This window comes from Leptonychotes weddellii, chromosome 4 (genome assembly GCF_054177405.1).
Source record: "Leptonychotes weddellii isolate Sample4059 chromosome 4, ASM5417740v2, whole genome shotgun sequence".
NCBI classification, from domain to species: domain Eukaryota; kingdom Metazoa; phylum Chordata; class Mammalia; order Carnivora; family Phocidae; genus Leptonychotes; species Leptonychotes weddellii.
Window position 1 is genome coordinate 75,103,860 of NC_138372.1, and position 15,819 is coordinate 75,119,678.

General features: G+C 36.2%; 1 protein-coding gene across 1 annotated transcript in view; it reads right to left on the minus strand.

Moving 5' to 3' along the window:
- DPYD (dihydropyrimidine dehydrogenase) overlaps positions 1-15,819 on the minus strand; it is a 741,385-nt gene that overhangs the window by 118,847 nt on the left and 606,719 nt on the right. The gene's annotated exons all lie outside the window — the stretch shown is intronic.

A 15,819-nucleotide genomic window follows, 5' to 3' on the forward strand; every position in this document is an offset into this window, starting at 1 on the left:
GGTAAATATCACTTCTTTGAGGAGGCCTCCAAGAGCCTAGAATAGGTTAAGGCCTTCAGTTACTACTACATTTTTTCCTTATAACTATTGTATTTGATGTACAGCTCACTCCCCAAACAGGCTAAAGCTTCAGGAGGGAAGAACCTGCATTTATCTTGGTCACCACATTATCCCCAGTGACTAGCAGAGTGTGTGTCACTTACTCTGCTCTTAATAAATATATGTTGAATGCCTGGATAATTTAGAAGAGATATTTTAATTTGAGTGACCATATGTCAGAAAATAAAGAATAAAAAAATTCTAGAGTAAAGGAAGGCTGAATCTGAAAAATTAGGATCCTTCCAATAAAAATAAACTTGAAAGTCTGTGCTGGGATTTGAGTTAGAGCTGGAATTTAATGGATTTAGATAAACACTTCTAGGTTAATTATTACCAAAGACACCTCAAAAAGCAGGAACAAAAATCCTTCATTTCCTATTCTTAAGTGCTGTATGTTACTACAATGTAGAAAAGAGAACTGAATAACCACTAAATACAGAGAAGAATATTTTCTATGAAGCCCATTACATTACATTAAAAAAAATTGTTTCTTAGGAAGAATAGTTTGAACATTAATTAGGCCTCTTATAACTTTCTTAGAGTTGATTTTTTTTAGAACAATGATGAAAAACATCATTATAATTTCCTCCACAGGATGTTTTTTAACTGTAAGTCAACTAATGCCTTACTTCACCTTCTTTGTTCACTGTGAGATTCCATTTTTTTGTAGTATATGCTTACGGGTATAATTTTACTTTAGTCTTAAAACAATTCACCATATGACCATAAGACATCAGATTTTGAAAATCACATCATAGTATGTTCTTTATGGGATGTTCATGATTGTTGTAAAAACCTGCTTGCTAAAAGGAATCTAGATACTTTTTAACATATGAATAGTAATGTTTAATCTCATTTATCCTGAGTTGTCCAGTGAGAAGATAAAAAAGTCACTAATTCTCTTAATCCACAAACATGGCACAATTTGTATATGGTTGATTTAGCCCCATGGGGCTGGAGTGGTCAAGAGCAGACTTGGTGTATTTTATTTTATTGTATTATTTTTTAAGGAAGTAAATTAACATAGACTTGGTGTATTTTAACTATGGAAGAACATGGTGGGCCCGAAGACTGGGAAGACTACCTCTTTCCTACCCTCTCCTATGTTCCATCCTATAGTGCTAGTGTGTAACATAATTGGGAGCTATTCTGAGTAGGTGAAGGGAACATAAAACCTCAAGAGGGAGGAGAGACTATAACATGGTGACTGAACATGGCTGGGATGGTGTGCTATGCTGGAAACACTGAAAGCCACCAACAGACATGGGTGCTTGAGGGGATCACTTCAGATAACTTTCATCATAAGGGAAATGTCACACTATTTATATACCTTTCTAAAATGAGTAATTTAATTTCTACTTTCTGATAAGATTAAACTTATTAATTTTCCTGATAGAAGGTCTGATCGTAGGAACTCTGCACGCTGATATTTTCTTTTAAACTTTTAATACACATATAAATTATCTGAAGATCTTATTGAGATGCAGATTCTGTTTCTTCAGGTTTGGAATGAGACCCAAGATCCTGCATTTGTGACAAGCTCCCAAGTGGGGCTGATGCTGCTGGGCCACACTTAGAATAGCAAGGTAGGGATGAATCTCATCTTAACCTGAAATGCTGTCTGCAAGGTGAATTTATTACGGACTAACAATTTCTTGATTTTTACTCTTACACTGTAGCAACATTTTCATGGCCCTTTAAAGAAGCACTACTTATAATAATAAGTCACATCTGAAGAAACAATTTTCTGATGAAATAGTAATAAGACCCAAAATAAATCTTAGGATGCAAGCACACCTTTGGGAACAGACCTTTGGCCATGGGATTTGATGCTCAGATAATGGATTTGCTCAAAAAGGTGCCTTGTTCTTGCCTAACCTTTATACTCCACTGAGGCCTGTATCTCTATCTCAAAGGTAAATGGTTCCTTTTAAAACTCCAAACATGTAGCTGCTATTCCTAAATGGGTGTATTTTATATGACATCTCTTTGTTTGTTTAACAGCTCTGATTAGGGACTCTTAATAGGTGTTAACATGTTTGCTTAGTATAATTTGTAAGTTCTTTATGGTGAAGGCTGGTTTATCTTTCTTCCCAGCAGGACATCAGGTGCCATTATAAGGATCATTGCCACTATTAATTATTTCCATAAGCGTGAATATCCCTATAGTGAGCTGTTTTAAATATGGGTCCCTGGATTCTCAGCAGGATCAGCCCATTCAGGGGCTGAGTAGGTGGTGGCCCCCTGTGTAGCATGAGTTGGGGAATGTCATAAAGTTCCTATTGCCACTGAATAGTCTCCTCCAGAGGTCTGACACAATGCCCTGAATTTTTGCTTTAGGTGCAGGCACATTTAGTCAAAGCCTGCCTATGCAAAGTGAGTGTTGGGGGGTGCTATTCTTTTCTCATTATTTCTCATAAAATGAGATTAAGCACATTAATAGTAAATTATCTATTTATGGTGGATTTACATCTTAAAAAGTCTCCTTTACATACATTATTTCTTTCAATACTCAGAACAAACCTACAAGTTAAGCAGGAGAGAGGGTAATGTTTTTCCTTTAAAAACGGAAAGAGCTTGAACTTGAGAAACTATTCCTTCAAGTCAAATCTAGTGGTTTTTATGCCGTATCAAGTGGTAGAGACTAGAGGCTGAGAGCATGCATACAGAAGTCAAGCAGAATCAGGTTTAAACCACATCATAGCTGCATAAGTATGAGCAACTTTCTTTACTTAAAAATGGGAATAGCACATCGGAAACTAAAAGGCAACATATTTAAGTCTTAAAATAGTAGCTAGTACTTAGCTAGATTGACACCAAAAATAAATTTCATAACATGAATAAATCATTAGAGCATGAATTAGGCAAGATATAATTTTTTAAGCCTAATACTTTTTTGGTCTAATGCAGTAAAAGAAGTTCATGGACATTATGTTTATTTGTGGTAGGTAGTGATCTCAAAAAAAAAGCTTAGGTCTGGTTGCCAGAAGCCACGTCTGAGACCCAGCTCTGTCATTCAGCAGCTGGGACTGGAGCTAGTCAGTCTTGAGTCTTCCTCTCCCGCCTCCCCATCTGAAAAAACGTGTATGATAATATCTAATTTCTTGTTGTGGGGATTAAATTACATTGTGTAGGTGGCAGTGCTGTGGAAATTACAAAGCTCAGAAAGGACAGAACAGTGCTAAACCTCATGGTTATTATCAGATAATTTAAAGTTGAAAGTGCCTACGAGGTCAACATGGAAAGAAAAAGCCAACTTCCTTGAAATGTAAAAGACAATTTACTAGGAAGCTAGCAAATTGAATCCAAATTGGATTAACAATACCAATTCCAGGTAAATAATTTGGCAAGGAAGAGATCTGCAGAATCAGAACACCATAGGCTGGCCCGTGTCTTTGTATAATAGAGCAGCAATCTCTCATATGATATTTCAGAATGTGACAACGTTCTTAAATAGGGATCTTAAACTATCAGACACAATACAGATGAACCTATGATCATAATTATCCCTTTTCATTTCTTGTCTCCTAGGTGGACAAACTACACTCCAGGTCTCAGAAATGTGTGCCATCAGGCTATATGCAAGTAAAATATATGTTTCCGATTGAGTCCAAAGTAGTCTTAAAGTTGCTGTAAGTAGTGTAAAAGGAGTATTGGAGGATACCTGGATTTAAGTAAAAAGGGAAATTCTTCTGCAACGCTTATCACATTCTAGAATATACTAATAACAGAGTCTTACGTAGCTGGAAGAAGTTCAAGAGTATTCCTATGAACACAGTCCATAGATAAAAGACTGAATTAGGAGGATTATCCATCCAATTCTTAAAGATTTCCCAGAAAAAAGAAAAAAAAATCCTATGGTCTCCCCTTACTAATTTATTTTGATAAAGCATTAAACTGTTTAAACAATGTAAAACACTTGAAATATTTTACCTGGTGCTTTATAGTTTTCAAAGCATGTTATCAAAAAGTCAGAAATATTTGCATAGTGATTTACGGTTTTCCAAGCATGCCAACAAATAAGGCACAAGGTAATTTAGACCGTTTTCAGACCAGCCTCCTTATTTCACAGAGTAGGAGTCCAGAAAGGCTAAATGATCTATCTATGGTCACACGGGCTAGTTGGAGGCAGTGCTGGTCTCCCTGCCTGACCCAAAGCTCTCTCCAGTTCAGCGCTGCCTCTGCAGTATCATCTTCCTTAGCCCATACACCAGTTCTGACAGCAAGACAGAGAAGGTGCCAGTAAGTGCTTGGTAAGTGAGGAAGTCAAAACTAAACATTGAACGCTTTGTCCCAACTCACAAGATTAGTAGGTGGTAGAGCCAACAGTCAGATGAAGATCTTTAGAAGTCAGAAGATCCTTAAGATCTTCTTACTTCTGTAAATTTTCAAAATCTTAAATTTGATGTCTTACAGAATTAAAGAAGCACATATTTATAATTTTCCTAAGAAGCAGCACATATTGCAAAATGATTTCAAATTTATTATTTAATGAAATATGGCAGAAATCCACAGATTTTTAAAATGTAGGATTTTAATAATGGGATGATCACTTGAAGGTTTATGACGAAAACTGGAAAACAGACCTTTGCTGTTGTTGGATGGAAATGCAGTTTCCAATTTCATCTGTCCACACCCACTGAGCAAAGACGTCAGATTTTCTAAAGGCACCGGATCAGTCATTCCTCATTGAGTTGAGTTCTGTCCAGTACTTATAAGCAGACATTTAAAACTACATTATAATTTTGAAACTGTTGTATAATACATATCGTTAAGGTAATAATTCAGAATAACACTATCTCCCTATGAGTTTTTGGTGCTACATAAACATGGCATTTACTAGAATTCATGAATAAAACACCAAAATTTTAATTTTATAAGGCTATAGGTGAAAAGACAGCCCCTGGGATACATAGTACATAAGGAGCTAGACATTTGTATATCCACATAAAACCACAAATCTTAGTTGTCCTACCATATTAGTTTCCATTTGTTGAAGCTGTACAACATCAAAGTCGCGATGTCCCTATATATTGTATTTAGCAGTAATGTAACGGACTACGTGAAGAAATCAAAGTAAGAGTTTCTAAGTAGTTTCCCGGCAATTGAGACAGCAGGTTCTTTCATCTGCTCTGTAACTGTACCAGTGCATTGATTTAAACTCCTTCTGAGATCTCAAATGCTTTTATACTCTTAGGTCTCTCAAGCAGCTTTTTTTTTTTTTCTTCAAAGTGATAAAATTCTAGCATTCAGCAAAATACCATCTTGTTTCCCCCAAAAGGAGAGGGCTTATTTCAGCTTTGCTACTAACCTGTACAGGATCACTAAGTAAAATAACTGTCCAAATGCCATGCTATCAAGAAATCTGGCTTTCAGTTCAGTTTTCTATGTTCTGACTATACCAAATTGGGCTGGGGGAAAAAAGAACAACAAAAAGTCCCAACAGATGTTGTTTTTTAAAGGTTCAGGTAAAAAAACAAAACAAAACAAAACAAAAAAACAACTCGGTGAATAAGCACTTCTGCTTATTAATTACATTTTAATGTTGTCCTTTAATTGCTGCTCACTGATAAATGCTAAAGGTAGAGAAGTCATTTAGCTTGTTTTGTATATCCTATATTTCATTGTCCATCACATTACTATGTTCTTACCTGGCCTTTTAAATTATACATTCTCTGACAAATTCTAAGTATATGAATACCTCCTTTCTCCCAATCAAGAAGGACTTTTATGGTGTTTGAAAGGCTATTTTTTAATGTCCCTCTGTGGTCATTCTCTATCTGATTAATTTCTTAATCCAAATTCAGCTGAAAACAGGCTAAAGAGAATAAATGTTTCCAACAGATTCTGTACTGGGATCCAGACCAATTTTGCCACTGGAATTGGAATATAAGTACCAATTCTCCAAGTATTTTCTCAAAGGTGGCTTGGATGATGGGCCACCTCCTTGACTGTTATTCAGAATGGCATTGTGGGGCTGATCTTCTCTACTGACTTTGTTCAGGATACAACTTGACTGAGGACAGCCTGGGCTGATGAGTCAAAGGGATGTGATGTGCCCTGCAGGCAAGATCGCCTCTGTCCCCTTCCGTGTAGCTGCCCTTTACAAAGTCAGCTTCAGCTGGATTCAGATCTCAGTGATGACCTGAACCAAGAAATCATAATGAAAAAGAACCAAACAGAGACACAGCCCCTCTCTCTGCCTTTTATGAGGGGCTAGAGATAAAATGGGTGTCAGGCACAATGCGGAGGGCCAAAGAGTGGGCACCGCTGTCCTGAATCTTCAAAGATGTTGCTCTCGATGGCCCCACTTCCCCACAGACACAAACAGAAGTCTGAAAAGGCTGAGGTGAGACCTGGAGTCCTCTGCACACCCGGCTCCCCTAGGCAGCCCATTCTTTGGGGAGGGGCTGTGGCTACAGTTTGGGGAAGCTCAGCCACTCTGCTCAGAGGCAGAGGGATTTTTCTACTATGCTAGATTCTCTCCACCCGAGGCTACTGCTGTGGTGCGGCATCAGTTACCGCCGTAATTTTCAATTATTCTGCAGTAACACAGGTGGGGGTGTCTCGGTTTGCGTGTTGCATCGTGCAAGCTCAGCGCCTCCCATGATAAAAGTGGGGCAAGAAAAGGAAACTGAATATCCAAACAATGGCTGTCAGATGACTAAAATCCATAATTTTAGGTAATCTCTCTTTTTCAGCAGTGTCAACACAGCTGGGAAAATTTGACTTACAATATCATTTACTAAAATACCACATGGGGTTGGGATGACAGGAGAATAAATCGTAATGCCTAGCGTGGAAAAGTCTACTGAGCAAATTCACCCACGGAAATTGTTTTCTGGACTTTGAAGACGGATATAGGAATGTGGTTACTCAATGACATAAGCAGACCCTCAACATTCCAAGAAAAGGGGACTATCCGTCTGAAATGAGAAAAATGTTGTTAACATGGTGATAGCACCTCAAATCAACACTGTCCAGTTCAGTCGTTGATTTTATGGTTAATCTATGATTGAGAAAAACACAAATTTGTGAGCATAGTGCGTGGCTATTTTCAGGGAGTCAACAATCCTGATTGAGTTGCCAAAACAGTCTGGGACACGAAAGTTACGCAAAGTTCAGATGATTAAGAGTGAATCATCTATTTACAAGTGCTAGAGAAAACAACAACAACAACAAAACTTACCAGTGTTCCAGTTAATATACTGAAAGCACAGTGCATACCTGTGGAGAGCTGGAGAAGCAAAGCCAAAAAGGTTTGTATTTTTTAAAAAAATGTTAAAAATGTGCTCTTAATTTCTTTACTGCGCAAGTGGAAAATATGAGGCTTACAAAATTTGTGATTACGTGGAAAAACTGGGGAAATAAATTGCATGCTAGGTTTTGATTTTTTGCTTTTTGTTTTTTGTTTGTTTTGCTTTGCTTTTAATTAGAGAAGACCAAGAACCTAAAAATAAAATGCCTGCTATTGTACTATCTTTATATGAGTGACTTTATAAAAAATACTGGGGACACTGCTATTTTATGTACTATTGAAGCTGTCACTGGCACTAGCTGAAGAATCGTAAGATATGAGTATAAATTGCTATCACATTTTGAAACTGATCAAATGTCATCGCAGTCTATTCTAATTTTTTAAAAAATTATCCGTACATGTAATGATACATTTCCAATATAATTACTTAACTTGCAGTAAATAAATAAAATCTTATTGAAATAAAAAAAAATGCCTGGTCTTCAGCCTCCAAAGATGGGTTGGCGGTAGATGGTTAGAGATGAATGAATGCATCAGTTTTATTTGTGCATTTCTCACTAGAAGGGTACATATTTTATTATTTGTGAGTGTCGCAAATAACCTGAAGAAAGATGACAAAGACTAGCAGAAATTCTAGGCTGAGGGTTTTAAGAGGATGCTAAGAGGTGACTATATAATTTACCACCCAGACACTTGAGAGTAAGTAGGGAAACTGTTAACGAAAATACCAGGACAATGAGCACACACTAAAACTGTCCTGAACAAACCTAGATCTCTGATTCCCTTACTTACTAGAGGCTTTTCCCCATCTCTAGATTGGAGGGAGATTTTCACTTATCCTCATGGAACACATTCTAGGATGCTCTGTCACTTTTTGTTTGGTTTAACATTCAGGTCCTTCGGGTACTTATGCAGGCCTCAGCACGTTAACATTGGACTGGAGTCACAGGACTTTTATTGTTTACGAGGGGATTTGGGACCTCAGAGACCTAACCTGATCCAGAGGATCCTAGGTTTAAAGGGTCCCTCCCTCTTGACCTCCAAGTATCTTTTGGCATAAGAAAAACTCAAGGAGGATAGGAAGGGTAAAGGACTGCCCAAAATTTGCATCCTGTAACCTGGACAGAAACACCCTTAAGGGTAGAAGATTTTTATGTACTTTACATATTCTCAGTCTGTTCTTTTATAACTGTCATTTCTTTATGCTTTACCCAAATTCCTTTGCCTGAAGTTCACGTGGTGTTTATTACTTTCCAAGCACTGTGCTAAATATGTTCAATGTAGCATCACACTTAAATCTCACAATAACACCAGAAAGTACTATTATTTTCTTCAATTAGCAGATGGGTAAACAGAGGGTCAGACATTAAGGACCCTGAACTAAGATCATACAACTAATAAACAGCAGAGCAAGGCTTCAAGTCCTGGGTCAATCTGCCCCAGGACCCTTTCTCATAACAACTATGTAATCTTGCTTTTTTTTTTTTAACCACTATAAAGGCACCTGGCTCTCATGTGAAAACAGGAATAAATATATATACATACATATATATAATTTATACACATACACATATCTATTTATCTATCCATCTATCATCTATCTACCTATCTATCTAAAATAGAATTCTTGTGAGGAATGTATCAAATAAAAAGATACGTAAGTACCTAGAACATACATGTTCTAAAATACATGTAAGTAAGAATTACAATTTAGATCTCATTCTCCAGCTTTCAGAGACACAGTAAAAGGGCAGAGACTATATCTGCTTTTTATTTGAAACATGATTTTTTTAAAGATTTATTTATTTATTTATTTATTTATTTATTTATTTATTTGAGAGAGAGAGAGAGAGCATGGGGGGGTAGGGTCAGAGGGAGAAGCAGACTCCCTGCTGAGCAGGGAGCCCGTTGCGGGACTCAATCCCTGGACTCCAGGATCATGACCTCAGCCGAAGGCAGTCGCTTAACCAACTGAGCCACCCAGGCACCCGAGACTATATCTGTTTTGTTCATCATGGCACTCTCAGTGTTTAGCACATAAAGATCTGTGCTTGGCAGATGATTTGTTCAAATGAATAAATAATGAGTGAATGAATGAATGAAGCAAGATAATGATATCCAAGTAATACCATTTGAGGATAAGCAAAACTCTCTTTAATTTTCTGTCAATGATATATTTTCATCTCCCTCTACTTATACTAATTTATCATAATTCAGAATTCACACCAACCCACAATAAAATACTTTTATCTCAACTTCTATTGCATTTGAAGTCTGTGCCACTCATTGCATCATTAAACATGAATATGTTTGCCTTATTACTTAGCTATTCTTTGGGCATACCAGTGTCTTTTCTAGAATGCAAAGGAGATCTACTTTAGCATTCTTCTTGACTGAGTACTATTTGTTACAGCCAAACTTGACAGTGTTTATGTTTGGATTATTGCTTATCTGATATTCCCAATCTGGATACCTGAATCTTGACAGCAGCTACCATTTGATTCTTTCTCCTCTGGTAGGCCCCTTTAATAACAACTGAAGAACTATGTAATTCCGAACTCTATGAAGACATTTGTTTAACAAAGATTGAACTCATAGTACCATGTCCAGTATATGTGATGTTCTAAACTACTCGTTTTCACATATGTCTGTACATGTACTGTAAGTTCTAGCTACACTGAAGGAAGATAACACAGAGCCAGGAGAAGCTAAGGGAAAGGACTCTATCCTGTTTTGTGTCTGGATGCTCTTATTTAATGTTTTAGTTTCTGCATCACATACCCAGGTCAGTCCAGTGTCTCCTTGGATCTGGACTGATATTTTCATTTTAAAGAATTCTTTCTCTATCTTTAATAATTTCAAGTTCATACTTTAAAATTCAGAACTTAATCAACTTACTCTAAATAGTTCAAGGTAAATAATCAAATTAATACTGAACAGATTTGTGCAAACACTGGCATTTAAAATAATTTGCTGTCCTCTAATACATGTACTGTAAAACTGCCCCATCTTCCCAGGAAAGGCCTTCTCACTCTATTTGCTGGAGATATATAGCCAGAAGTATTTAATAGATCATTCTGGATTTTGATCATAAGAGAGCAATTTTAAGACATCATTTCTTCCAAAAAGTCTTTCTCTATTACTCAAAAATTACCCACTCATTAATTTATTCTTTCATTCTGCAGATACTAATTTATAAGCCAGTCCTCTGGTTCTTTTCAAAATCTATTATCAAACAAAACTTCTGACTGCAGCAGCCTGGGGTTATGCTGTTCATTTTATATCTGTCAGAATAAACCTTCTCTGAAAAGCTGTTGTGAGGACCAAATGAGATAAGAATTATGAAGTGCTATTTACCAGGAAGTCTCTCTCAGTAGATGTGTGACACAATGGGTCTCATTCAGAAGTAAAAATAACTGTTCAAGTTCTTAATTGTATGTCTTCATGTGAAACTAGTGCCTTTTGAGTTCTCTTCCCATATTAACTAATTTCTCAGATAAGTTAGTAGGTTGAGCCCCTGGACTGAAATTATCGGGTCTATGTTGTAAACAATTGGCCTATCACACACAGATGAACATACAAGATAGACTAAGACCAAAAAAAAATGACTGAATATCACTTGTCATACTTCGACAGCATAAACTAAAATCTGATTACCACTCCCTCCCCACAAATCAATATCCTACAAGCTCTAAATCAATTATTGAATATGAATTAGAATATGAATATGAATGAAAGAACAGATAAATAAGGTAAATGCAGGTAAGTGAACTTCATATGTTTTACATTTCAGTCTTGTCTATCACATGTCATTGTAAATTAAACTATTGCTTATATTCTGAGGTTGTTATAAGGAACATTAACTAATTATATAATGCTTTAAAATGCCATAGAACTGATTGCTTTTTTTTAACTCTCTATATTACTCATATTTATTTTGTGTGTTTTAGAGACATCAGGCCCTATGAATATGCAACATTATTCTTAATTTAGTTCTGTAAGACCAGGCATGTGCAATGCACCCTGTATTTAGCCATATTGAATTCCCCAGTGATTAAGTTGATTTTTTAGCTTGCATCATTGTTTTTGGGCCCAATGATGAGTCATAGAACTCTTCTCTCACCTCTTATACATTACTGCATCTGGTGTCATTAGGATGGAGTTAATATCCAGGATGTAGTGATTGATTTAGGGAGATGATAATGAGATTATGGCTCATGCCCTTAAAGCATGACAACTGAAATACTATCATTTTCCACATGAGGAAATATGCTAAATATTATAATATCTGACGTGTTTATCACTGTGGGATTAAGCCAGCTATCTGAAACAGAGGTTTGATATTTAGATCCTTAGACATATTAGTTCTTTTGTCTTATAAACATAGCGTAATTGATTTGAGGATAATGAAGGTTTATATTTTCATGCCCAAATTTTTAATTCCAAGAAGTTCTTAGGTCCTCTTGGTTCAGATCTGTCAGCTTAAATAAAGAAGCCAATAACAATCATTGTCTTTCTTTCCTCTGATTTTGTGGGGTGGGATCAGTGAACAGAGTAAGGAGGTGTTTAACTAGAAATATGTATATTTCAACCAGGAGAAATCTGGTTTGAGTTTTCAGAGACTCATAAGTCATAAAAACATTGAACATGTGGGAAATCTGACCACAGCAGAAAAGCAGTATCTCCTGGATATCTGAAGAAGATGAGTTAGGGAAATGGATAAATGTGTTTTTAAAGGCTAATAAATTTAGGATTTTTTTTTTCCTTTGAAGGGAAATGTTTTCTAGACTTTTTATTTACTTTATTGAAAAATCTACATTTGATGTAAATTGTATTTCTTGTTATCTTTTCCTTTAATACTCATGATCCTCTTAAGCTCAGCTTCAGGAATATATATCTGAGAATGATAAGAGATAAATGAAACTGGCCTCTGAAATATTCAGTACCCAGATGCTTACTGTCTATTTCTAAATGTTCATGATCTAAACACCCACCCAGTCATCTCTCAGCATCTATCCACGAGCATGTATCCATGTATCTACTTTGTGCCTGATTCTTCTAGTTACTGTAAGGATTTCCTAAGAAGCGGAAAGGAATGGGGGAGAAGGCATACATCCTAGCTGGGGGAGAAGACATACACTCATTTATCAGCATTAGGTTATACATGCATTTGAAGGCTTGGTACATCTCTGGAAAACAGGATAGGGAAAAAGGAGAAGCAACTGCCCACTTGACATCTCCACTGGGGTCTCCTGGGCATCCTGACTGTGGCCAGAATTTCCCCACTCCCTGCAATCTACTTCTCCAATAGTCCAAAAGCTAAACATCATTCCTCATTCCTTTATTTTTCTGGCTCACAAAATTATTATCTCTCAGCAAGCCTTGTTGCACTACTTCAAATCTATACTGTGAATCTGTCTATTCTCTCCAAATGCATTGCTTTTTGTTATTCAAGTCCATCACCATCTCACCCGGACTATTGCCATAGTTTACACCTTCTACTATTGACCATCTCCGAATTCATTAACCATACAACAGCTAGAATGATTATTTTAAAATATAAATTAGATCACATCTCACCACTGCTTAAAACCAATAATGTCCTACCTTGTTTTGAAAAAAAAAATAGGAACACCTGGTATAAAGTACCGCATGATCTGATCCCTGCTCACCTCTCTTACTCATGCTCACTCTGCTGTAGCCACAATGGCCTTTTCTGAGCATGCCCCCCTCTCCCAAGAAAAGGCATGCCTTTTATTTTGCCATTCATGCCTTCATTTTTGCAATCAGGTTTTCCCCTGTCTGCCTGTAATGCTCTTTTCCCTATTTTTACATGGCTGGGTGAATTCTATTCAGTTCTCTGCTTAAATATCACCTCTCCAAAGAACTTCCCCAGCCAGCCAGTCATTAGCACATTTGCTAATTTAAATTCTCTGCATAGCACTTATCACTATTTGCCATTTTTCTTACAGATTTGTTTCTTATTATTGTGCCTGGTATCTATTAGACACTCAATTACCATTAATGCAATAATAAATGGACATTATGACCATTACATAACGTGGCTTGATAACATGAACCTCATGAATGAAGTTCTCAACAGATGTTAGTTGTTGATACCATCAAAGCCAATCTCCCTTTGATCTATTTAATTTTTCCTAAATGAGATATAATTTTAAAAATTAAAACACTTAGATATAAGCATGTATACCAAGTATGATCAATGTTTAATTGTAAGAAAATAGTCTAATTTTAATACTTTAATGTGTAAAACACATTTGAGAAATCCAGGAAGGCCTCTACCAAGGATGCCTTAATCAGGCAGACTTATTTGAATGTGCTTACTTTTAAATTAGGCAGGGTTCATAAACATTAATTTGATTTATTTGAGTACTAATAATACTATAAATATTAATGGATCCTTATAAAAGGTATTATGTCATTTTCAAGCAAGATTACAGAGACAGGTTAAAAAAAAAGAAATAGAAATTTTAAGCATTATTGAAATCCCCCTTGTTGACCCTTCAGGTTTTTCACTATGAATCCTTCAACCCAAATTTCAAACTTTTATATTTAATAATTTTGTTACATACAGTATTTCAGCTATCTCTTTCTAATTATGTGGGTTTTTTTAAAGCAGCATTATTAAGGCATAATTTAATACCATAAAATTTATCTATTATAAGTATGCAAGAAAATGACTTTTAGTAAATTTGTAGAGTTGTGAAACCATCCCTACAACCCAGTTTTAAACTATTTCCATCACCTAAAAGTTCCCTGTGCCTTTTACAGCCACTCTGCCACTTAGACTCCAAGCTGCAGGCAACTACTGATCTGTCTTCGGTCTTTCTAGACTTGCCACTTCTCATCATTTCATATAAATGGAATTATACAATACAAATATTACAGTATTTTGTGTCTGCTTGTCTTCACTTAGCATCATGTTTTTTACACATGCTAAAGCAATCTATGTCGTTATGGTAACAGTCCATTTTATTGCTGAATACTATCCCATTGTATGTATGAACCACATGTACCGTATTTTGTTTATCCACTCATCAGCTGATGCGGGTCTGGACTGTCTCCAGTTTTGGGGGTTTTAGGAACAATGCTGCCATGACTGGGTACAAGACTTTTTGTGGACCTATGTTTTTACTTATCTTGAGAAGATACCCAGGGGTGAAATTTCTGGATTGTATGGTAAATTTATGTTTAACTTTCTAAGGAATCGCCAAACTGTTTTCCAAAGTAGTTGTACCACTTTACATTTCCACAAGCAACACAAGAGGGTTCCAGTCTCTCCCCATCCTCACCAGCACTTATCACTGTCTGTCTGTTGATAGTAGTCATTCTAGTAGGCAAAAATGTCAATATAGTAGAGTGGTTAAAAATCAGATGCTAGGACAAATTGTCTGAGTTTAGATCACAGCTTTGCCACTTATCGTCTTGTAATTTAACATTCTTGGCTATAGGAGAGGGACAATACTAATATCTATCTCACAGGATTATTGGAGGATAAATGAACAAATATAATTATTAGCTTACAAAGTACCTGGCATGTAGTAAATTCTATATAAGCATTAGCCATTACAATAGTTTTGGTATTATCATTTGCAAAGTTATAATGTACTTATAGCCTGGCTTTGGATTACAGTTAAGCTTTGAGAAGTTGTTTATATTCTCTTAATTATCAGTTCCTTATATGTGCTGGCCTAAGATAGGCACTAGGCAATGTCCAGGCACTAGAATGCCAGGTGCTATAAAAATCTACAAAATCTATAAAAATCTGCTATAAAAAAAACTACAGATCTCACAAATAAATATAAAAGATAAAAAAAATAATAAAATAAATAAAAAATGGGTACTACTCCAAATGACCAGGATGACCTACCAGGCAACTTCAGTTAAAAATAGGAATTAGACTGACTGATTTAAATGATTTCATTTATTAATAAAATGTACCTATCCATGGAAAAAACTGAAAGCTGGTATAAACAAGTTGTTTTCCCTTATAAAGTTTCATTCAGTTCTCAACTACTTGACAGTGAGGACCTTCTTTCTCCCTTTTCTTTACTCCATCTATTTGTTTCTTTGTCTCCTTCTTCCTTTGCTTGACTATTTGGATGATTAATGGATCACTGCGGCTTCTGACCAAGGAATGAATGGAAAGACAGCCAAAGGATAACATACCCACTTCTCAAATCACAATAATGACCATATTAGACACTTCTCCAGAGAGGCACAAGTCCCATCTGTTTGTCAGATATACTTCTGATGAATAACTTTAAGAGATGTTTTGCCTACATGCTACTCAGTTTTTAAAGAACACTATGAAAGCCTCTCAGAGCACTTCTCCTGAATTTTCAGATATACGCAGGGCCCACTTCTATATGCTGAGGTCATTGCTGTCCAATTTTCTCCAGGTTTCAGGAAGTGTTGGGGTACCCATTTAATTCTCTATC